We start from the raw sequence: 26352 nt of genomic DNA, 5'->3' as shown, positions 1-26352 counted from the left end.
TGCTACATGAGTAACCATACTGACAGGCATATGTCTATTGATGTGATGATACGTTGGTTGCACTGGCTTTATGATTACACTTAGTATTAGCCTTACTGTATGCATGTTAGGGTAGGATGCATTGCATGTAGATTTCCACATTAGAACTAACGTCATATGATTTTTCTCATGGTAGATAGATGCATATTTGCATATTTTATCTTCTGTTGATTTATGGCCTAACATATAGCATGTGCAATCATGAGACGCCGCGAAAGCATGCTGCCCCATGTTTTTCATCTATTATATGTGCAGGTGAGAGGTCTATGGTAACCAAGAGATTGCCGAAGTTATCGTGACCTCTCGTTCGAGTAGCTTTGCCCACTTCTTCGAGAGATCACGTCACAGTTGGAGCCAAATGTTACCCACCATTTTGTGGGTGATAATATCCCTAAGAGAAAAAGAAATTCTCCAAGATGGTCCTCAGTCGGTAGCCAATAGCCCCTTGCAGCAACTAGCTAGCTCATCGTGCCATTTCTCTGCCACCTGAGCCAGCCATGTGGTCCCACGCCCATCTACCATGATCGTATGTTTAAAGGTAGGCTTCCTGAACCTAAAGGTATGCCTTGTCATTTGGTAATTGAGTATTGTAGTTTTCTTATCATGGACACTTCTGGGCATGGATTAATGGGGGGATTCGGCAGAAAGAATGGGTTAGAATTTGTACCCTTGTCCCTAACACCCTTTTGGATATTAACCTTGTGTTCTAGTCCCGTGGGATCTCTTTTACTAACCATCTGGCTTTAGGGATGGTATTTCATGGGAAACCCCGATTTGTGTTGCGTGGTCCCGCTCCCTTATGCGCTGATATTACCCTATTTCCACTCATCATTACCCCATTCATCATTTCTCCCACTTGGGTCCACATTCCTCCACTAGGTCCACATAGGGTTAGCTCGCCCCTTCCCCTTGCCCACACCTTGGGTCATGGCCTGGAATGAAGCCTGGAGGTTGATGCAGCTAAAAAAAAAGATAAAAGCATATTTGGCCACATTCAACAGGAAAATGTACCACAAAATGCAAAAGATGGTCAGGACAAACACATTTAGCACATGGACAAAAGCCAATACATGAGCTCTACCCCATCATCATGGCCATCACCCTAGTTCTTACAGGTTCTATGAACCTCCTTCATCATAACGGAACCCATGATTGTCCCAACTCCTGGTGGGCAATGAACCACCCTACCTTAAAAGAGGGTATTCGCTGCTATATCTTATGCATCATGCTCTTACCCCTTAAGCCCCGAGCTGTTAATCAAAAAAAATCATTAAAAGGCAAACGGCATATAAAGAAGGGTGGAAAAATCAAGGTCGGGGCACCTCATGTACCACGATTGCTCCCTCCTATAATTATAAACCCAAGTATGGGCTTCCCCCTTATTAGCTACCCTTGTACCCCAGCATGTGACCCAGGGTTGCCCCTTCTCATCCCCTATTTCATTCACCTATCTGTTACATGCCACCACCTTTTGAAGGATGGACCTTGACTATATTATCCCCTTTAGAAGTAGAAACTAGGTAATAGGATTCTTGATTAACCCCATTTGGAGTTTAGGAGACATTGGCACATCCCGAAGCCTGTTATGGAAAGGTGGGCCATTATGGAGTCCCCACCTGTGGTCTATGATTCAATGTTGCATTAATCGTTATCAGGATAATATCGGCGCGAGGAAAAAATCAAAAAAAAATCGTAATTATTGAGAAATAATCGTTTGATACAAAAATATTCATTTTTTCATTTTTTTTTCAATTTTTTTAATATCTAAACCATCTACAACATAAAATAAATACATTGACATATAAATATCATAAAAGAACTAATATATAAGATGTTTAATATCATTTCTAGTGCTAAAATCACACATATCATTGAATCATGTCCTAAATAGTAAGTCCTGAATCCTGAGTCCCAACTCAACCTCAAAATATCAACAAAAAGTATAATAATGTATCTCATCATGTCATAATGTCATATACAATAAAATGAAGAAAATAACTAAAGTCTAATCCTATTGATTTCCTCTATCCCTCTTGCGAGAAAATGCCACAGCTTTCCCTTTCCCTCTAGATATAGATGCTAGTGCTGGTGGAGTTGGCAGTGGAGTCTGTTATGCTCTAGAAGCTGAAGAACTAGAAGTACGAGCTATAGGAGGTAGACCACGTCCTCTACTGGTGGAAAGGGTAGCCCAGGCAGGTGGTGTCACCTGGAAACATTACAATCTCCCAATCCTGAAATCCTGAAAAACTGATAAGTCTACTGGATTTTGAATGAAATCTAAAATTCTACTTTCTCCATATGAAATCCAATGAGGCCGGAACCACTCTCAAACATCCTGAGTCATTTCATGGTAATGTTAAAAATTTAAGTAAAAGGATGAAAATGAAGATTAAGGAGAATGTCACTTTTACTTTAAGAATTTAACATTACCATGAATAGCATATCGATACTAGGGCCTAGACTTGATCATTATGCTGCCCCACTCAAAAATTATTTGTTTCTTTCAAAAAAAAATGCATTTCGAACATTTAGCATCCCTTATAAAACCTCGCTGCCCCGACTGCCCGCGATAATTTCCGATTTTATCGCAATTTTTTGGAAAAAATCGCGATAATTTGAAAAACTCGTGATAATTTCCAAAAAATAGGGCAAAAAAAAAATACCAGCGATAATTTCGAATAAAACTCGCGATATTTTCATTTTGCTGAAAAACTCGCAATAAAATGATAATATCGCGATTTTCACAACACTGCTATGATTGGTAAGTTCATTTACTCGATTTCTCTAATGAATTGTTGTAATGGAAGGCTAGGAGACATATTGGATCTTAAGCAGGATTGCAGATTGTCTCCATTTTGGGTCTGGTCTCCCTATACAGGGTCCTAATCCTCCAGACAGCTACATTGGCACATGTAGGGTATGCGTTGAGAGCCATGGGTCTCCACAGCAGCAGCCAATACTCCATGGATCCCCACAACCATTTAGAGATTGCTCGTGGTTCACTTATTAGACGAGGAAGATGCACTTGATCCATCATGCCCAATTGGCCCCAGATTTGCACCATATGCTTGGCAGATGATGCAGGACTTGCACGATGATGTGGCATCACCTACACCATCATCCTAGCCCTTGCAGGTGATCTACAGGCATCTTTGATTTGTTTGGAGACTCATGAGGACAGTTGTGTGCCCCCACATCTCATTTGGAGCACCACAGGTTATTACAAGGGGCCAACCCCTTGTCCACTGCTTTTGAGGGTCCTATTCTTCATTGTGGCACCCATGGACCTCATTAGGCCTCTTAGAGGGCCCTACGACATGCATAGATTATTATTTGACCTCTTGAGAGGCTTATTCTTTCATTTATGAGCTAGTTTGGTGGGCTTGTCACCAAAAGTTGAATTATTAGAACATTATTTTATTTTTGGGGCTTATGTAGGCCAAGGAGGCTAATTCGAACTCCTAATTTGTGTATAAATACAAGTGAGATGAGTTCATTTGCTCATCATCACTTTGGATTGGATCTTTTCTCTCTCTTGAGATTTTCGCACTTTTGCTAGAGGATGAATTGGAGCTTTATGGATGAATTTTGACGTGTGGATATTGGTCTATCTTCTCTTGGAGCTTCTCTTTTATCAATTGTGAATGGTTGGATATATTATGTTACATGTAAGCACATGCTTTTAATGTTGTTCTTGCTTTACTTTGTCATATACATTGGACTGGGATTTTCGTTGTCTAGGGCTAATTGTTGCATGCATTTACAGCTTAAAATTGTGGAATTTTGTCTATATTATAGCATCTCTCAACGTATGGACCATGTAATATGAATGCAATCGCCTAGGGGTAGTTCTATCAAAGAATTTGACCTTGATAAGCCATTCCCTTTGTGCATCCTATTATAAAAGCTGTAAGATTGCTTCTCCTTGACCTAAAAGGCTAGCGAAGTGGTCTTGAGGCCTCCTTGACTGGGAACCAAGAAATCCTACTCATATTCATCATAGACTCCATTCTCCCAAAGACTAAGGCACTGATCTACCAAAAGGTGGTCACCAAAAATCACATTCCTTCACCTTCTTCCAGGTCTAGCCCAATTGGGGCACCTAGGGTATCAATTTCACCACAAGCTAGCCCTCCAAAATGTCTAGTCTCCTAGGGTCTCCTGCACTGGTGTTTCCTCAAGGTCTCCTCCAATTTTGAAGCCATTTCGATGGTGGAGTTGGGAGAAAAGCCAAGCCCTAGCTCTGGGATCAAACTTTGCCTTAGCATCCCCAAGGCTAGTACCTCATAGGATCAAATCAACACCTTCAAGTGAAAATTCTTTCTTTGATCCTTTCCCCACCTTGTCTAGGGTAAGAACATCATTGGTTGCTATACTCATTCCCCCTATCCTAGACCGGGTCCACTTGGTCCTGTGTGGTCCCATTCCTTTTGAAAGACAATTCTTCAAGAACCATCTGAGATACCAATTACAATAAGGATTTTAGGGATTGGGAAGTTCCTTCATAAGTCATATCCCATAAACCTAACCCTTGAATCCTCCTTTCCTTTCCCTAGAAGACATTGTACTTTGCTTAGGAAGCAAGCAAGCCTTATCCTTCTAACTCTTCCGGGAAAGGGATTGTTTGGGTCACTCCACATCATTTCATTGACTTATCCTTTATCGGTGACTCCATAATATACCGAGTCTCCTCCCATCGGTGAAAGTCTGTAAATAGAAGGGAGCCTTAGCTGAGTTGACAATGGGCTAAGTCTCCATTTGTTGCCCTTGGCCTAGCATTTTCCCTTTAAGAATCCCCCTTAGGTCCCCTGCTAGTTTGAGCGGTAATAGGGCTAAGATCTCTTCTCTTGCTCATCATTCAAATAACCTAAATTGGCTTGAGAAACAAAGTCAAAATTGTATAGCTATATGTGATGCACTTCGTGGCTTCAGCTAGTATTCATCAAACATCCAATGCTTAGTATCAAAATCACGAGGGAAGAAGTCAGCTTTTCATCAACACTTCAAAGTGCATTCTTTTGCAGCAACATTGAATTTTAAAAATCTATTACATCAGCAGTATATATATATATATATATATATATATATATCCAATCATATCAATGACCTCATGAATCTAGCCCATGATATCATGCTCTAAATTTTTAAATTTATCTTTGAGAAGTAATTTGGCATAACTTGATTTGATCTATTTCTAGGGCTCTCTTTAGACTTTTAAGAATTCGACAGAAGATGTTAAGATCAATACTGATAAGGGATAGAACTTTGAATCAGTGTTGCATAAAGATTCCTTGGCATAATCAGATTTGAAGCAAGTAATTTAAAAGGAGCATGCAAGAAAGATTTCATGTACATGTGTTTGAAATTTTGTTGATTCAGGAGCAGATTGATAAAGGCTAAATGTCCAACTAAAGTAAGACTTCAGAGGGAGCTATAGAATCCTTGGCAGAATGACATGACAACACTTTTTGCTCGATGATTTCTACAAAAGAAAGATCATGTCAAAGATCTTTGATAAAGGCAAGCTAGGTAGGATGACTTAAATAATGATTCGATATATCTTTGTTACTTCAGAAGCCGCATAATTGTGACTAAATGACTTTGACTCATAGACCAAAGGATCAATAACAAGATGCAGATAGTTGAATTGTTATGTTTCGAGCAATTTTTCGATACTCAAAGGGAGCTTTGATGTCTGAAAATGCTCCAATTATAGTCAACTTGCCACGAAAACCCTGAGAAGCCTCAAGTAAATTGCTGAGGATTTTTGGACTCGCAGTATGGTGACTAGTAAAAGCACAACTAAGTGATGTATCCCTTGAGGTCCACCTTTATATCCACAAAGTGGATGAATCTCATGATGAGTAGGTTGTAGATGGACACTTTGCACTTTGGAAAGACAAGCTTAGGCTTGTGGCCTCCCTAAACACGAGGGAGTAAGAACAGTTAAATATTTTCTTCATCTCGATATGCAAGAAGCAGAGGATTACTAAGTGTTGATAAGATCTCTACTGCTAAAATGGCTAGTTCTAAATCTATATGTTTATAGAAAGTTGTGTATACATCTACATGTTGCTAGGTAGAGCTATGAGGCTCCCATTGACGATCCATTCTTCAATATCATCACCAAGATCTAGTCTTGATTTTCAGAAAACAGCCTGGCACTATTCCCTATATGAAAGGATCTTTGGTTAAGATCAAACATTGAGCTCTGGGAGCTCCTCGGGGCTTGGGGTACTTCTTGAGCTATGGGCAACCATAGGGTGAGTGGTTCACCTTCCCCTATAGGTACACAGTGTACAGGGTGAGTGGTTCACCTTCCCCTGTGATGGAGGATGTGTGTAGGGTGAGTGGTTCACCTTCACCTACGATTGATGACACGTGTGTAGGGTGAGTGGTTCACCTTCCCCTACTATGGATGACATATGCATAAGATAAGTGGTTCACCTTCTCCTATGGCATATGAGCAGGATGAGTGGTTCACCTTCTCCTGCGAGCACCCCAGTGAGAGATGCATATAGGCATCTGTTTATTGTCACATGTGGACGTGTCAGTGGGATGTGGTTCATCCTTTCCCCACATGTAGAATGTTCATTCCCTACAATCGATGGTTGACATGTCTGTGGGACGTGGTTCATCCTTTCCCCACATGTAGGATCCTTCCTACGATTGATGGTTAGCATGCATGTAGGACATGGTTCATCCTTTCCCTACTCTCAGTGGTTTGCATGTGTGTAGGATGTGGTTTATCCTTTCCCTATGTGTGGTTTGTAGGATGTGGTTATCCTTTCCCTACGTATGGTTGTGAGCAAGATGTGATATATTCTTTCCCTGTTGTTGCTTTAGTATCATCCTACCCATGTAGTCCAGAACATATGAGAAGTACCTCTCATCTGGCCAATGAGTTGGGAAAAGTGGATAGGGACCATAGCACTACCAATGGATGGATTGTGTACTATCATACTCCCTATGTCTAGGATGAATGATGTTTCTTCAACTTGATCACTTGGGATCAAGTCCGATTGGAGTTCACCCCTTGGTTATGTGGACTGACTTTTGCCAGTAGAGACTGGCAAGGTCTTGTGACTCACTCTCAATCAATTCTTGTTCATTATCTATATCAATGTTGAGTAGAGTCGAGACAAGATGTAGAGATGATTGATGATGGCAGGATGACATGGTAATAAATGGATTGGCAGGTGGAATTCTCCCTAGTTGAGAGGGAGTGTTAAAATTCGCAACTAGGTTCAAATTACACTTTAGATAGGTCTTTTGAAGAAGATAATTATGGCATTGAATTCCTCTTTTTGAGAGGACCAAAATCGACCTAAAGATCATCAAATTTGGATAAGGAGAAATGGGTTTTTGAATTTATGCCCTCTCTCATGTAAATTATCAAGGTCGGCCTCACCTCTATGTAGGCTCATCAAGCCCAATGGTCACATCACTTGAACCCCCAACGATTTGTATATATAAAGGTGCCTACAACCTCATTTCTCACATCCATGTCTCATTCTTCTCTCTGAAATAGCCGCAGAAAAAAGATCTCCAACAAAGGTGATGAGGACAAGGTTGGGATTGTTTGTGAATTATTCTGGGCCAAGTTTATCTTCCTTTTGTGAAATTTTATATATTGCAGCAACTGGAAATTATTCTTCTCACTATAAATTTAATTATGCAGTTTATTTGCTACGGCAAACAACGAATAAAATCACAACTACAAGTTTCACCATAAAAATACTGCGGAAAATAAAACACTGAAAACTAAGAAATTTTAGCGCCCAAAAAAATTGACATTGTTCTTTTTGGACAATTGTCCCCGGAAAAACCCAATGTGGGAAAATCGGTGCAGAAAATGAGGGTTTTATTCTCATTCTTGAGCAACAATTTTGAGTACAAAAATTTAGATGCCCAACTGGCAATCTAATCCGAGGAAAATACTAGCAAAATTATTGTGAGAATTTTCTCTCACCCCATAGCTAATTTATGCCTCCAAATTACCTCCCTAGCCTCCTGCGTCACCCTCTGCACAGAGCTTACGCTAAGCGTATGAGAATTTTGGCCTTCCTTTTGCCTCTGCCGGGGACTGGAAACGTTCCTCCGGGAATGCTGCTACCCTCCTCTTCCACCTGCTACTCACCCTCTAACTTTATCTTCTCTGCTGAGTTACCGCTACTAAGAAAATCGAACTACCTGGGCAACTGAGTATCTACACTAGTGTATTCTCCATCACCACATTGACCTCCTCATATAATTCACTGTTGGAGCACCAATGGCCAAGATTAAAACTTAATCAATGGCTAGGATCATCTATGGATCGATCCGTGTGACTTTCTAGATGATTCTCACCTTATCTCAATTAATATTGATTAATTAACAATGTTCCACCAAGGTTCCAGGACGAGGGGGCGAGGGAGCGAGGAGGCGCGAGAGCGGCCTATGCAAAAGCTCCCCACCATTTTTTAGGAAACGTGGGGGAGCGTCAGGGTCTTTAAAACTTATAAATATAAAATATAATTTATTAATTGAGTCCACTATGACAATTGGGTTTGAATTGAAAAGCTACAAAGCATGATCATTGATATGAATACCATTATCTAAATTTCTAATATCATATAAATTTAAAATTATAATTTATAATCATACATCATAAACTAAACAATCTATTACAAAATTCACCAAACCAAACCAAACCACTTAAACTAAACAATCTATTACAAAATTCAATACCAATTTTACCCATAACAATCAAATCTAATGTTTTCTTTTAGACCTGCAAGAACAACTTTATAAAGCACGGTGTGAAATTAAGGATGAGCCGCTTAGCAATACAATTTTTCTCACAAGCCACGGCAATCTTCCCTCGAAATCCTTAGCTTCTTACGGGATTAAAGGCCATGCGGTCTGAGTGGGCGTTGCTTCAAACTTTCAAGAACAGCTACTGCTTAATAGCATAATTATATTCATTTCAAATCTCCAGAGATCTCAACAATTCTGCTAAACCAAACACATATATTAAGTCAGCGACAAAAATCGTTGTATCTATAAAGTCATCAAAAATACAAATATAATGCTGAGAAGGGAGCGTCTTCAGTCAACCACTTTCTTCCAACGTGTATATACATTCTATATGAAAATTTCATACACCATTTCGTCAAACGAATACGCACATCCTGGAGTTTATGTATATATATTTGGAGTGATCAAAATACGGTGTTTTCCAGCGATATAGGAATGCGAGTGACGTTATTTAAAGAATATGAGGGTGGTGCGTGTACTTATACCTTGGAGACTCTGGTATCTAGAAATATTAACAATTATATTACTTATTAGTGACGGGGTTGAGCCGTTTCTTCATCCTGCAACAAAACGTGCTCTACATATGTGAGATCAAGATACGACTTGATGTTGGAATCTTACACCCTGTCATATTATCAACCTCCAAAACGTTAGCAGTGGAAGATGTAGACGGGAAACGACCCCCCTCGTCCCCCTTTTCGGAAACGCCCCCTCAGGAAAGGGAAACGACCCCCTGGCACGTCCCCCTGAGTTTCCTCATTTTTGGGAGCGTGGGGAAACGTCCCCTACTCGTCCCAAGTCCCCGGAGCGCGGGGGAGCGAGGAAACTAGACCCCTCGGGGGGCGGGGCGAGTCCCCGTGGAACACTGTTAATTAACCATATTCCCTAAGTTTAGAGTTAGGAAATATTTAAAAACAGTTAATAATCTAACTGAGATACTTCTAAGCGGAATTTCTAAAATGATTTCTGGGTTTTGGAGATCTCATGTATTCTAGCCTCCCCACCAAACTTCAAGGCTAGAACACATCTGATGCTACAAAACTAACACTCCCTCTTAGCGAGGAATGTGTTCTAGTGCTGCACATCCTGCAACAACACCCTGTCTCTACATCATCTCCTGTCACGTTGTTGCTGCCCACCAACCACTGCGCAACTCTGACATACGCTGCATATGTGTTGTTGCTGACCCTGCTATACTGGTGCCAACACTGCAACTCCTTCTCATATGTTGCAGTTGCAACTGAGAATCACCAAGGTAATCTGCCTCTGCAACTAAAACAAGTTATCCACCATACCCATTTGTTCTTTGAAATAGACAAACTTAGGTCTTCTTAGAGCTTTCGTGAGTATATCTGCAACCTACATTTATGTGGGAACATATTGTAGCTGGACTACTCCACGTTGTACACAATCTCTGATGAAATGACATCGAATATCTATGTGTTTCGACCTATCATGAAACACTAGATTCTCATAGAGCTTTATGCAACTCTGATTATCACAGTAGACACTGGTCGCCTCCATCCTTTGCCTAAACAAGCTCAAAAGCAGCTTCCGAAGCCATATAGCTTCGCACATAGTTGTGCTTGCTGCCATATACTCTGCTTCTGCAGAGCTCAGTGCTACTGACTTCTGCTTCCTGCTACACCAAGAAACCATCCCTGATCCAACACTGAAGCGATACCCGGAGGTACTTTTCTTGTCCACTCAACTTCCTGCCCAATCTACATCTGCGAATCCACACAATCTGACATCACCTCATCAGGTATATCTCAAACCATACTCAATTGTGCCATGCACATACCTCAAAATGTGCCTCGTTGCTTCCCAATGTACCCTCTTCGGCTCTACCATGAACTGACTAAGTGTATTGACTGCGAAGCAATATCTGGCCTTGTATTGACTATATACATAAGAGATCCAATAAGTTGTCTATACAAAGTGGGGTCAACATCCTTGTCATCTAATACGTCTATCTTTTTCTATTGGTGACCATGGGCGTAGACATGGGTTTGCAATCCTGCATTCTGAACCTCTTCAGAATATAAGTAGTGTATCTTCCTTGCCCAAGGAAGATCTCCCCATCCTTCTACCACACTTCCAATCCTAGGAAATAGTGCATCAACCGGGAACCCCAAACCCTTCATGTCGAACTCTGCTTCCAGGTTCCTCTTACAGTCCTCAATGAGCCCTGATGATCCTATCAAAAAGAGATCATCCACATACAAAACTAGAATGAGTGGCTCACGCTCTACCATCAAATAGTAAAGGTTGGGATCTACGTCACTCTTGACGAATCCCATTTGCTGCAAGTAGCTGTCAATCCTACCATACCATGCCCTAGGAGCCTGCTTGAGTCTGTATAGAGCTTTCTTCAATCTGCACACATTAGTGCGCCTCTCATGTTTCTCTAAGTCCTTTGGTTGTTCTATGTACACTTCTTCCTTTATCACCTCATTCAAGAAGGTTGTCTTGACGTCCATCTGGTGAATCTGCCATCCCATTTGAGTTGTTAGGGATATCACTGACCAAATAGAAGCGTATCTGGCAATTGGGGCGAAGGTCTCCTCATAATCAATCCCTTCTTTCTGTGCATACCCCTTTGCCGCGAACTTAGCCTTGTATTTTTCCAAATTGTCGTATGCAGCATATATGATCTTGTATATCTATCTAGAACCTACAACTAATCTGTCTTATGGCCTTGGCACTACCTCCCAAACATCATTCATCATGATAGAGCTATACTCTTCTACCATGGCATCTACCTATACTTGATGCTAAGCGACCTCTTGAAAGCTGGAAGGTTTTGCAACCTGAGCCACCAATGTTGTGATGTCTTTTGCTCATCCTAGGAGTTCCAATAAACTCCTTTGCGTCTCTCAATGTCTGACGAACCTCTTTGCTGGCTCGTCCACTAGTCATGGGAGTTCATCCAACTCCTCCTCATCCTGCCTCTGCTGCTCCATCTACTGAGAACTCCCCAGATTTCCTGCACCTGAGGAAATATTGGTACTGGTCACAGTACTTGATCTTTGTGACTGTCCTCCTACCTGTCCCACTGGCTACCCCTGTTGTTGGACCAAAGGAGCTTTTGTTGACTAATTTTGATCACCTACATGCATCTCACAAGATCTCCTGAAAGCTCGGTCCTCCATGAACTTCACGTCTCGCCTTACTACAATCTTCCTGTTGCTAGGAATGTAGATCTTGTACGCCTTTTAAGTTTCGTTGTATCCAACGAATAACCCCTTCTCTGCAGTCTGATCCAGTTTGGTACGTTTATCATTTGGCACGTGGCAATAAGCAACGCTACCAAAAATTCTGAAGGGACTAACTTTTGGCTTCTTCCTTGTGAAGACTCCTTCTTGTGTTTTCTTCCCCAATGCTCTATGAGGAGACTTATTTTGGATATATATTGTCGTGTTACATGTCTCTCTACCCATATCATCTTGTTCCGTGCCAAGTTCTAGAACCCCTATTACTGTTTCTCTGAGCATCCTTACTGCTCCATAGTGTAGATGCTCCATTGTCCTATGCCATAACTCATTCAGTTCCTTCCCACTGCTACTGTCACTACCTATTAGTGCCATTGGAGAGTCAATCTGTTACTTAGAACTTGAATCTATCTTACCTTTTTCCAGCTTGGGTGTTTGACATACACTTTCTTCCCTACGAAGTGAATATCATACCCATTATCCTGTAACTGGGATACTGAAATCAGGTTCATACCCAATCCTGGCACATGCAATACATCTGTAGCACTGGTGCTTGCTCTGACTTCCTCTGAAAATCTATGGTACCTCTCCCTACTGGAGTACATTTTGTCCTATTTCCCACAATAATCTGAAAGTCCATATGCCCCTCCTTGTAGCTAGAGAAATACTCTCTAACCCCTATCATGTGAGTTGGTGCTCCACTGTCTATATACCAGAAACCCTGTGAAGTTGAGCCTGACAAGCAAGCAAATTCGTCCTCCAACCTAGAAGATGAATCTAAAGCCTCTTGAATGTCAATCCTATCCATGGTTATCTTGAAGAATTTACAGTGTGTTATTCCTCTTTTACCCGATGCTAGCTTTGCTCTAGCAATTGTTGCAAAACCCTTTGCATCCAATTAGAGATTTGCCCAACAAAAAATCTAAGTTGCTCCCTCTGCCTCTAGAATCACTTGATCTGGGAAATCAAATTTTTCTATCCTAAAAAATCGAGTTTCCTCAAGTAATTCAGCCTCGTGGCAAAAGACAGCGCTACCTCTAGAAAGTTCGGCCTACTATTCTTCACTTGAACAGCGAAATTCCTTCTTTTCGCTTCTAAGCTCTCCGGCTAATCAACTGTGCTCTGATACCATGTGAAATTTTATGTATTGGAGCAACTGGAAATTATTCTTCTAACTATAAATTTAATTATGCAGTTTATTTGCTACGGAAAACAACGAATAAAATCACAACTGCAGTTTTCACCATAAAAGTACTGTGGAAAATAAAACACTGAAAACTGAGAAATTCTAGCGCACAAAAATTTTGACAAAGTTATTTTTGGACAATTGTCCCCGGAAAAACCCAATGCGGGAAAACCGGTGCAGCAGATGAGGGTTTTATTATTATTTTTCAGCAGCAATTCTGAGTACAAAAATTTAGATGCCCAACTGGCAATCTAATCTGAAGAAAATACTAGAAAAATTATTGTGATAATTTTCTCTCACCCCACAGCTAATTTCTACCTCCAAAATTACCTCCCTAGCCTCTGCGTTGAGCCTCCTACGTCACCCTCTGCACAGAGCTTACGCTAACCCTGTGATAATTTCGGCCTTCCTTCATTTGCCTCTTCCGGGGACTGGAAACCTTCCTCCCGGAATGTTGCTACCCTCCTCTTCCACCTGCTACTCACCCTCTGACTCTATCTTCTCTGTTGAGTTACTGCTACTGAGAAAATCAAACTGCCTGGGCAACTGAGTATCTGCACTGGTGTATTCTTCATCACCACATCGACCTCCTCATATAATCCATTATTGGAGCACCAATGGGCAAGATTAAAACTTAATCAATGGCTAGGATCATCTCTGGATCGATCCATGTGAGTTTCTAGATGATTCTCACCTTATCTCAATTAATAGTGATTAATTAACCATATTCCCCAAGTTTAGAATTAGGAAATATTTAAAAAACGATAATAATCTAATTGAGACAATTCTAGGCGGAATTTCTAGAAACGATTTATGGGTTTTGGAGATCTCGTGCATTCCAGCCTCTCCACCAAATTTCAAGGCTAGAACACATTTGATGCTACAAAAACTAACACCTTTGCAGGTCGAGATACATCAAGAAGGAGTCGCAGGTCTAAGGGTTGTTTGAAATATATTTTAGGACTGTTTTGTGAGGGATTCCTTTTGTGCAGGTAGGTCGCAACTCTAGTAGCTTGTTTCTGGTAGGCCGCAGGCCTAAAGAACCGTCTTCTAAAGTCAAAAATCTAAGCCACGAGCAACAGGTAGGTTTTGTGGTGAGCTTGAGGGCTGAGCCTAGCCCAGGTCAGCCTTAGAATGTAGACAAAGATTCCAGAAGAAAGGTCGCAGCTTTGGAAGGAAGTTTGGAGGTGTTATAGTCATGAACCCATAAGCCCTAACCAGGATTCAGTCTATGTTTTGTCTACCACTGAACAGGACAGATTGTGATTGCAGGATTCTATACTTGATTGGGTTGCTTATTTGACATTTGGACAATGGTTTTGGTCATCACATTGGCAAGTCAATGCTGACTTTAATTGTACTCTCTCTTCCTCTGTTGAACATTTGATAATAATTATTAATAATAAGAAGAATTGATCAACGGTTTTCCCCATCTTGGGGTTTTTCCCTGGCTTGAGCCATATCTATGTTCTCTTGTCTTGGCTTGTCTTCTGCATCTATCAGTTATGTTCTTTCATTAGTTACTGTTAAGGTAATAATGACTCATGTGATTGCAAATGGAAACAAGTGGTCTACTGAATGGGCTAAGATGGAACTTTAAAGTAACTATCCTAAGCAAAGAACATGTTAACCTAAAATTAACATATATAAGACAAACCATGCAAAAGGATGTTGACATCAGATGGAGCAAGCAGCAGAATTTAACATCTTGATGAGAAAAACCATCATTATTTGCACTGGTAATGGCTTAGAAGAATATATGGCAGAAATACGTACACTACAAAGGCGGAAAAGGCAGCAGACATGAGACAATTGGTTGGTCATGATGGTTTTGATGTTAATCTAGAAGAAGTTCACTTTCTCAGTTGAATAGAAAGAGCTACAATGAAATTCTACATTGATTGGTTTGACAAGATTCTTTTGAAGACGAAGATACTACAAATGATCGTTGATGGAAAGTGATAAGTAAGGTTGACGACAAGGACCCTGTCACGAAGGTAGAAGTTTGGCACCATAACATCCATGAAGGTAGAAGCTCAGGAATGATATGATGATGCAAGGAGGAGCCCTACAACTACTACTTAAAATCTTCACGACGAGATCATGCAATCGATAAACAAGACAAAATAAAGCTTATGGTTGAAGTCTCCCTAGTTAAGAGAGAGCAAGGATTACCTCCTTGATTGAGAGGGAGTGATGAGGGACCATGTATTCTCCATGTGTCATGCACTAGACCAGGACTGATAGTCATAAGTCTTAGTGAATGCACTGGTAGGGTCCGAGGGAGAATGGAGGATTGGATAAGCATCTAGGTACCAATACTCCTTAAGGATTTGGAATCCAAGATAAGAAGTAGTCCCGTGGACCAACACTCTTTGAGGATTCGACAGGGTATCCAAGATAAGAGTGGTCGAAGAGGACCGATATTCTTTGAGGATTGAAAATCCAAGATAAGAATAGTCCTAAGGACATACCTGGTGAACATCCAGATGGGGTATGTGCCTTGTGAGGCAATGATGATGGTGTCTATAGTCATGCCTCCCCAACATTGTGCTCTAATCTAGTGGAGAGATAGAGCTTGTTAGTCAAGGCCTTGCTATATTGCTATATTAACAATGTTGGTCATGATGTTGAAGATGGCTTATCAATTTGACTCTTCTTATGAGAATATTTCAATTTGAGAGTATCCTTGTACCTTGTTGTGTAATTATGAATACCTCCCTAGTTAAGAGGGAGTGTTGAAAATTATAACAAGGTTCGGTCTTCATAATTATCATTGTATCATTATGTATTTTATGTAAAAGCAAAAGGAAGAAAAAGAATTTATTATTATTACTTTATTAGTCAAGCATATTCTTCATGCTTTCAAGGTTTGTTGAGTCAAAGAGTTAGTGTCCTATTTGGACCTATTGTCAAGGAAAAAGAATTTTTGAATATGCATTTTGGTCAAAATTACCTCTAGATGCCAATTCATCCCTGCCCCAAAGGACATGTCTATTCGAAGCCCTCTGGACAATATAAATAAAGGGTGAGTCGAGCTCAATTAGACACATACAATTCGCATGAATGGATCTGAAATATCATAGAGAGGAATAGCGAAGAAGAGAAAGAATGAAGTCTGAAATTGAAGAAGGGTTTCTCTTGAAGTCTGATTTGTGGAAGTTCTACCTTATCACATCTCTTGTTGAAGATTTATTGTTGGTCTCTTGCTGATGGATTTGTTGTGCAGAATGGAGGCTTTGACTTGGCATCCAAAAGATTGAAGTCTTTCTATAGTCATGGGTCTTGGACATCTCACTTTGATCTAATTTTATAAGAAGAGAATTTTTATGGGTTTTCCCCTTGGAGGGGTTTTGCCCTGGCTTGGATCTTATATCTTGTTTTCACTATTTTTCTTGCGATCTTCATGTTTTGTACATTTGATAATTGTTTGATCAAGAAGAACATAATTAAATTAATAAGAAGCCAACAAATTTCACAAGCCATTATCAAAAAAAGAGAAATCTAATCTAATTCATAAACCTCCCAATTTCTCAACAGTTCACACTTCCCAAGTCAAAGTGGTCCTAGAAGTCAATAAGTCAACAGGGTCCTAGAGTACAACGCTCAATGAGAGGATGACATGCCACATGCAATTTTTCCATTTGGATGAGGCATTCTCAAGTTACAGTCGATCAAAGGAAATCAATTTGACCCCTTAATGGGAAAATCATGAATTTAATTTAATATTTTACTAGAAAAAATACCAAGTCTCCAACATGTGGATGACTAGTGTTATCACTTAAGTTTTTCCTGGAGCAAAAGTCCAAACTCACCGAGGGGAGAACCTGAGGATGCAAACAGGCAAAGCCGCAGACTATCACTTTGACAGCTTCACCTCTCACTTCTAGGTTTCAAATATACGGTTTTCTTAACCTAAGGAGGGTTTCCATACGTTTGATTCCAATTCTAATTTATCATTGAGCATGAATGAGAATCTGACTTGGATTAGATTTTTTTATCTTTTCTTGAAATGGTAACTTATTCAACAGAAGAAATTAATGCTCAATTCAAAGAAATGACACAGATCATAAAATTTCTTTTAGCTTTATCCGAATTGCAAAATCCCATATATATATATATATATATATATATAAGAGAACACTTTAGTTTGTATAACGTACTCCAAATGCGGACTTTGGTAGGGTACTAAACAGAGGATAGTTATATGATTCACTTATTTAGAAGCATATCGTTCTTTTAGAGCGGAGCCGGAGCGCGGGAGAGCCATGCGTCACAGGGAGCTTCTAGCCTCCTAGCCTTCAGACTTATCACAGGAGCCAGCGACCTGACAGGAGTAATCTCTGGCTTTTGTTTCATGCGCCACAAGGTGTTCCTAGACTCCTAGCTTTCAGGCTTATCTCAGGAGCCAATAAGCTGATAGGTCTCCGGTCATTGGTTCATGCGTTTTTGGTCGGAGCCAATCACTTCGCTAGGGAGTTTTGTGTCACTCCATCAGACATCCGGGGACATGCCAGCTTCCACTCTGCATGGCCTCATTTCTTTTCCTTTGCCACGTTCTCCCTTCCTGCATGGATCAGCCGGCGTGGCAGTCCTGAATTCTCTCTAGCATGCATGGGGACGCCTGGAGGGTAATCTCGACTCATCGAAAGCTCCCTTCTTCTCCTTTTTAAGGTCCTCCCTGCAGTCTTCATCTGTTTTCTCGGCCTCTGGCCTTGCGGCCTCGGAGACCCTCTGATTTTCCTGGTTTTTCATCGTGAAGACTTCCTGTTTTTTAATTTTTTTCCTTCATTATCTGTGGTGTTATCGATATCGCTCATGGATGCTCTCTCTCGCTGCTCTCGGTGAAGCTCTAAAAGGTCAGATTTTTATCCTATCTCTGTGCTGTTAGGTCTGGTTTTTGAGGAAGTTTCTTTTAAAAGGATTCTGATAAAGCTGTTGAAAGTTATAAATTCTCCATTGTAAGAAGACAATATGGCTTAAAATCGCTTTGTTATCTAATTACTGGTCTGAAATCTTTTGCTTCTAAAAATGCTGAAGTCTTTATTAGTTAAGTTAAAGAATTCTATAGTCATTTACAGTCCGTGTTCAGATTTTCGCATTAGAATTGGTAAATGGTGGTGCATTTTTCAGCTATACTGTTGTTGCATTGACTGTCAGGACCATTCTTCTGCTTAGTTTTCTGCTCTATCCTGTTTTGGCACTCTCTTGGCTCCTGTAAGGGTGGTTGTTGGAATAACCAGTCAATTTCCGAGATCGTTTTTTCCGACGATCCGTCAAAGGGGATTTTCAAAATTTCCGGGAGTACTCTTTTTCATCCGTTTCAGCTTTTCAAATCTTTGTCATTCATTTCTAGTCTAGAAATGATGGTGGGGAATTGTCCTTACCTGTCTCCTCAATAGGTGAGTTTTAGAGCACAGGTCTTATCGCCTTCAATTTCCCTTTCTGGAGCATTCCTTCTCTCGAATCTCGAGAGCTCTATCTGCTGTAACTCTTAATTATCCTTATCTAGTAGTGTCCTTTAGTCAGGATAGGATCTACGGATCGAATCCTTCCTGATCTGTCTTCTTAATTCTTCTCCTCTAGGAGTTATTCCATCTGGGGATTTTGTTCAGAAGGGATCTACGGACCGGATATCTCCCATACAGTCGCTGCATATTTTTATGGTCTCTAGGTATCTGCCGGTTTTATTGCGTCCTATATTCCATCTAAATGGCAGATGGGTCTGACTCATCTGCCACGCAGGCTCTCATTCAAGCCTCTATCCAAGTTGAGGAGGCTCGAATGAAATCTTCGAGTTGTACAGGTTGGCAAGCTACGATGGAAGATATGATAATCAATCTTGCCTGGCAAGAAAAGAATAATCCTCTTTCTGCGGTGCATGCTTTGGAAGTCTTGATAAAAGGAAAGGACTGTTCTAGAGAAGACCGGCCTCTCGACCAAGCTTTGCATTTCAACAAATCTAGGAACCCGGTGAAAACTGTACCTCCCCCAAAGGCTATTTCTTTGGACAGCGCCGTTCTAACAGAACGTATAGACAGTCTGCAAAAACTAGCTTTGGTTGGGAAATGGCAATTCCCTGAAATGGGTGAAGCGGATATGAGGCAATGGTTGACAGACAAATGGACCCCCCTGATTGGATATACTCCTGTCATCTCCCGCCTAATGAAGGAATGGTACTCTTTCCATTTCCTAAAAGTTTCTGATTTAGAGACTATTCTTCATAATCCTTGGGTCTTTGGCAGAAGTTTCTTGTCCCTCTTTCGATGGTATATAGGTTTCGATCCATTAAAGAATACTCCGTCGAACAGCCTGATCTGGGTGAAACTTCCGAATTTGCCTTTGGAACTGTGGTCGACTGAATCTCTCACAGAGATAGGGAACTCGATAGGTAAGTTTGTTTATGTAGACCCCTGGTGTAGAGGGGAGAAAGATAAGAGAATTGCGTGGATCCTTATAGAGAAGCCGTACAAAGGAGGTTATCCTGATCATATCGAGATAGCATGGGGTAGTTTCAAAATCCATCAAAGATTAGATTTCTGGGGTATACCATTTAGGTGTTCCTTGTGTCATAAAACTGGACACCTGATCAAAAATTGCAGTCATCGCTTCACCCGCAGGAACAAGAGATATTTTTTTAAACAGGATAGGAGGTCTGAGTCAGAACGCTCCTCGGATTCTTTTGGTCTTCTGGAGAAACCTCATAAGATAAATCTGGATCCAGTGGCTCCCGACCAAAAGTTGTCTCATAATCTCTCTCTCCATGATCCCCATCTCGAGCCGGACCCTCGCTGCTCTCTTCAAGATTCTCATGGCCGACCTGATGCTTTCAACTCGCCTCCTTTTGAATGCATTCCTATTCCTGAGCCCTTGGAGGAAAATCCTGTTCCCTCTCCTCCTGCTATGAACCAAAGGGATCTTGTGGTCGGCTCTCTTCCCATACAGATCTCTTCTTCATCTCCGACTCCTTTCAAATCCCTTTCTTCTGATCCAAAAGGAAAAGACCCTATTCATATGCCTACTCCCTTCAACTCGCCTTCCGAGTCCCCGGTCAATAAGTTCGACAGTGATATCGACTTTTTTCTCCATAGAAAATCATTGGAACTAGAGCCAATGACCATTCATAAACCTTCTAGCCCGTCCTATCCTTTCATTAGTCCTAATTCAGCAAAGAATATAACGGTCAGGAAGAAACACAACGGAGGTAGTCGCCACTTTAGAGGAAGATCGATAGCTTCTGAGCATGGAGTGAGAAACTTATCTCTAGTGGAAGTTCCTATTCTGGATTCGTCAGAGTTTCAGCCTCTTAGAGCAAGTATGGCTGGCGAGTCATCCAAATGACTTTTATTGCTTCAATGAATATCAGGGGTTTGGGCGCATCCCCTAAATTCATTGCGCTTAAAGAAATTTTCTACTCGGCTCATCCTAAAATCATCTTTATATAGGAAACCATGCACCCCAACAATGTATCTATAGCTTTCTTTAGGAGAATGTTCCCTTCGTGGTTTATGGTTGCCACTGAGGCAAATGGCCAGTCAGGAGGTCTAGCGGTTCTGTGGGACCCCGCTTGGATTAAGGCAAAAGCTTTTAAATGCTGTGCAGGAATTTTAATTTCGGCCTCTATCAGGGGTCATGCTTTAGTCCTCAACATGCTAAATGTCTACGCTCCTTATAAGAATAGACTCTCTTTTTGGGAAAGGCTGTTTGCCTCGGAAATTCTTGAGATTGACTCGTTGATGATAGCAGGTGATTTAAATGTGACTCTCAGCTCTGATGAATGCTGGGGTAAATGCAGGAAAATAGACCCTCTGGCCGACAGACTCAGGAAGGAATTTTTGAACAGGAATCTGGTGGATATTGTGCCCAATAAAATGAAGCCTACCTGGGACAACAGCAGGACTGGGCAGGCCTATATCGCAAAGAGAATTGACAGATTCATCATACATGCAAGCATCATTGGAAAATTGGGAATGCCAGTATCGTCTATAGGGAATGACTTCACTTCTGACCATAGACCCATTTTCCTCGAATGGCGTGGTAAGGATTTCAGGCTCGGTTACTCATTTAAATTCAACAGGATCCATTTAGAAGATCCATCATTTAATGAAATCATCTCAAACAAATGGAAGGAACTACTGGAATCTGAAATGGCTCCCTTCATGACATTTCGGGAAAAGATTGAAAGCCTGAGGTCTGTGGCAAAGGATTGGCAAATTCGAAAGAAAAGGAAGGATAAACAAGAGCTGAATGACATCCAAAAGGAATTGGACTCCCTATTAAATACAGCAGATCCGAATAGCCTGTCTCTAGACCTTAAAAGTCTAATAAGAAAATTGGAGAAAAGGAAACAATTGATTTTGCTAAAGGAGGAGGCTACATGGAGACTTAAGAGCAGAGCCATCTGGCTCAAAGAGGGGGACAGGAATACGAGGTTTTTCCACAATTATGCTAATGCTAGAAGAGAGAAAAACTCTATTTGGAGGATCAGAGATGGCAAGGGAGCCTTTCTCTACTCTCAGCACGAAATCTCGACGGAAGCAACGAGATTTTTTCAGAATCAATACAGAAGGAGGGAGGTAAACATTCAAGATGCTCTCTGGGGAATTGAACTGGTTCCGGAAATGTTTGATGAGGCAGCAAATGAAAGCTTCCTTAAGCCGATTTCTGAAGAGGAACTCCTAAGAGTTATCAAAGCCTTCAAAAAGGATAAAAGCCCCGGGCCGGACGGATGGCCAATCGAATTTTTCTCTCACTTCTATGACCTTTTTAAAGCGGATCTGCTGCGGATGGTGGAGGCTTCCCGGATGTCAGGAAGTATTCATAGTGCTATTTCCTCTACTCTTATTGCTCTAATTCCTAAAAAGGAAAGGTCAGACTCCTTCCATGATTATAGGCCTATTTCGCTCTGCAATATCATGTTCAAAATTATTTCAAAAATCATTGCTGAAAGGATGAAGCCAATTCTAAATTCCTTCATCTCTAGGGACCAACATGCTTTCTTAAAAGGCCGTATCATTTTGGATGTTGTTGCCATGACCCAGGAAAGTCTGTTCTCAATGCTGTCAAACAAAATGGATGCGGCTATTCTTAAGATTGATCTGCAAAAAGCCTATGATTGCGTAGACTGGGGTTTCTTAAGAATTCTGTTGGCAAAAATAGGACTGAAAACTCAGGGCATCAACTGGGTAATGTCATGCGTCGAGAATGTCAGATATTCAGTCATTATAAATGGAATTCCTTCGTCTTTCTTCCTAGCGGAGAGAGGTCTCCGACAAGGTTGTCCCCTCTCTCCTCTGCTCTTCATCCTGGTAATGAACTCTCTCAGTCTACAGATAAATAAAGCAGTTGAGGACAAGAGATGTCGCCCGGTCAAGATATGCAAGGACATTTCCCTTTCCCACAATCTCTTTGTTGATGATGTCCTCATTTTTGCTATGCTCTATAGGGCTTCCTGGGCTTGCCTAAACGAAATCCTTGGAAATTTTCAGAAAGCAACTGGTCTGATTATCAATAAGGCAAAATCTTCTCTGTTTCACAATGATACAAACATGGAAATCATTCTTTGGATTTCTGAATTGATGGGCATTGCTCCGTTTTCGATCAAGGAAGGGATTAAATATTTGGGTTTCAACTTAAAGGCAAAGGGCAATTCCAAAAGGGATTGGCAATGGTTATTGGACCGTTTTTATAAAAAGATTTCAGGCTGGGAGTTAAAATTTCTTTCTTTAGCTGGCAGGTTCATTTTAGTGCAGGCAGTTCTATCTCAACTGGCAGTCTATTGGGCACATATCTTCTTTCTCCCTGCAAGTATCATTAACAGAATGAACAGCTTGGCAGCCAATTTCCTCTGGGGAGGGCAAGTAAATCAGAGCAAGTTTCACTTAGTTAAGATGGCTTCTATATCAAAACCAAAGAAGGCTGGTGGTTGGGGTCTTTTAGACATGCGCTCTTTCGGAAAAGCACTCCTTTGCAAGTCTCTTTACAGAGGTATTTTTGGAGATGGGCCATGGAGCAAGGTTATAAGGGCGAAATACTTAAAAGGCAGGAGCTTAGAATACTGGTACAGAAGGAAATCCATTGGCATAAGGAAGGGTTCGACAATTTGGCAAAGTCTCAGGAAAGTTCACCCTTTCTTCTTGGAAAATCTAAGATGGAACCTATTCTCGGGATCTAGCATGCTAATTGGCTTTGATTCTATTTTAAATGGTCAGGATTTCTCTTTCCCTTCTCCGTTGGTACGCTTCCTTCATAGATTGGGATGTTTCTCGTGGGACAAATTGATAAAATCTTGGGGAGGACCTGCACCTGCCACAAACGCTGCTCCCTCTCTGGATCTCTGTAAAAGAGAGACTTAATAGCCTGGGGATTTTTCGATCGGGATCCAAGGATTGTTTGGTTTGGTCTCTTCCAAAAGCAAAACTGCCAGTGCGTGTAAAGGATATCTATGCAAAAATGATCTCTGTCCACGCTCGAAGTCTTGGTCTGCTTTTCCCTCCTTGCCTCTGGGAGGCAGCATGTCCTCTTAAAATGATTATATTTTCTTGGTTGGTTTTTGGGAACAGGAATCTTACTTGGGAGGTCCTTCAAAGGAAAAACTGGCAGGGCCCAAGTAGATGTGCCATGTGCCACAACGCAGAAGAATCAAACCTGCATATGTTTTTTCAATGTGCCTCGTCCCTCCATATCTGGTATGATCTATCTTTAGCTTTTGGTTTTCCTTACCTTATCTTTCCTTCTGTACAGGATGGTTTTAAGTGGTGGAGCGGGCAATGTCTATCCTGGAGATCTTTGTTTATCATTGCCTGTTGGTTCTTGTGGAAATGGAGAAATGCACAAATATTTCAAGAATCAAAGGAGCCTCTTAATTCAATTCTTCAGCGTATTATGGCATGCCATGACTCTTTTCATTAGGGCGATACACAGTCAAAAAAAGTCTGCAAAAAGAAGCTGGATATCTTTTCCTTTCAGACTCCTGCTGCGTTCTTTGATGGAGCTGAGCGCAACCATAGCTGTGGCTGCGGGGTCTTCGTCGTTATAAGTGACAGCCTTCACTATTCAATATCTTGGCATGGTGGTTTTGGCTCAAACTCTCTGGCGGAGGCTAGGGCTCTCACAGGGTTGCTTGCCTTTTGTGTCTTCTTAGGCATCCAATCTATTTCAATCTTCGGAGACTCGAAATCGCTCATTGATCATGTAAACGGCCTGGGCCTCATAAACTGTCCACACCTCCTTGGATGGTTAAGCCATATCAAGTTCTTTCGGAACTCAATAAACCAGATTTCGTTTCAGCATATTCCCCGTTCCAGGAACGCCCAAGCTGATATCCTCTCAAAGGATGGTCTTCGCATGCCGCCAGGTCTATGCTCATTATCAGTCATGCATGATGGTATCTCCTTCCTCATTCAGGATTTCAGTATCAATGGAATGTGACTCTTATCCATGGCAAGGCCGCGAGCTCACTGAGCTCCTGTTTCTATATGAATGTGTATTATCATGCAATCCTTAGTTGTTTTTGTTTCTTCTGCGGCAAAATGTTTTTGTATCAAATCGGATAAGTAGATATGGTTATGTTTCTGTTTTAGATTTTGATGAACCAGGAAAATCTGTCCCTATATATAGTATCTGTTTCTGGGCATCTCATTGCCCCCAAAAATTTGTTATGTATTGCAGATCTTTATATTTTCTTAATATAAATCCATGCTGGTTTTTTTCCTCTGAAAAATATATATATATATATAAATTAAATTAGTCATGAAATTAGAGCATCACATAATTGCACATATATCCAATGGCAAGATAAATCACAAATTAAATTCGCAAATGAGACCATGAAAACCAACTTATGTATTGATGAGCTCATGCCAATGAATTAATGTTTCATTTGCACCACTACAGAGATAAGTCAGCAACAAATTTCTTCAAGAGATCCTTTTAACTATTTCAGAATTGTGTGAATTAGATGCGATTGAAATATTTCCCAAAATAGTCTTCGTCGGCATAAATTTAAAATTTCGCATGAAGGAAAACAAACCACACCATTTGTTGCATGAATTATGAGACAGTGTGAAATAATTTAAACCTCTCAAGCATCAATATCGTGAGCTTGATCAAAAATTACCAATGCATCCATATATACGAGTCAAGTGTATCAATTGAAAAATGATTTGATTTAGCATCATATCACGAGATTACTTCATTGCCCACGGGAATCATTGAATACATATATGTCAACCATCTTGTGGATTATCAATAAAGCAAATTGATTAACATATGTACCATGTAGCCATGCCATTTAGCAATTTGTCCAACAATAAATAAATTACACCCAAAATTTAGCATATGTGTGACAGTGTCAGGGCTTCAGCTGATGCAATGTGTTATGCCAAGGCCATATGATTGATTGTCAGTTGCTCAAATTAAAATCAATTGATGAAAATGCTCAAATGTCAGATGGAACGGACCAAAATATATTCATTTTCAAATCTGGTTACGAGACCTGGTAGAACCAAAATAAAAATTCTTGCGAAGTTCAAGTGAATAATTCGAAAATACCAGAATAATGCCCCAGATTTTGTAATGTTTCCTGTGGGCTGAACGAGGGTTGAATCGAGCTGTGGAAAAGGTTGGCTGCTCGCGGGCGACTCAATGCCTGTGACTGTGATGTCTTCGCGCAAGAGGGGGCTTGAGAGGGGCTGGCCGAGTGTCTTGCAATGGAGGTAGAGCATGGACCGGTAACTCAATAATGTACTCTGACTGTTGGCTCGGCCGATGGCTAGGCCAATGGTCTTGCTGACGAAACGCACAGCACAGAGCCACTGCGAGCTCACGCAGCGATTTTGGACAGAGTATATCGCGGCGAATGAGGTGCTTCAATGGGCCCCACAAACTTTTATTTTTTTATTTTTTTTAATAGTTAAGTAAAATAACCCTTTAAGGGATGATCTAGAGAAATATTGAAATCCTAAAGTAAATTGGATGAATTGGTGTTACCAAATTGAAATGCTAAAGTAAATTAGATGAATAAGTGTACCTAATGAATGTCTAATGCCCTTGCACTTTGTTCACTCTAAATGATGGTATAGCAAATTCTTCATGAATAGGAAAATCATATAA

At 40.8% G+C, this 26352-nt stretch overlaps 1 protein-coding gene across 2 annotated transcripts in view; it reads right to left on the bottom strand.

Annotated features, from left to right (window-relative positions):
- LOC149150406 (uncharacterized) overlaps nucleotides 1-26097 on the bottom strand; it is a 247810-nt gene extending 221713 nt beyond the window's left edge. For both annotated transcript variants that reach the window (XM_089441556.1, XM_089441557.1), the window contains exon 1: nucleotides 25792-26097. The gene's annotated coding sequence lies outside the window, so the exon portion shown is untranslated. The remainder of the gene's footprint in view (nucleotides 1-25791) is intronic.
- Nucleotides 26098-26352: the final 255 nt, after the last annotated feature.

This window comes from Pinus tabuliformis, chromosome 9 (genome assembly GCF_031772625.1).
Source record: "Pinus tabuliformis cultivar Carrire ecotype Pingquan chromosome 9, CPIR1, whole genome shotgun sequence".
In the NCBI taxonomy this organism is placed as follows: domain Eukaryota; kingdom Viridiplantae; phylum Streptophyta; class Pinopsida; order Pinales; family Pinaceae; genus Pinus; species Pinus tabuliformis.
This window is presented reverse-complemented; position numbering and strand designations above follow the sequence as displayed.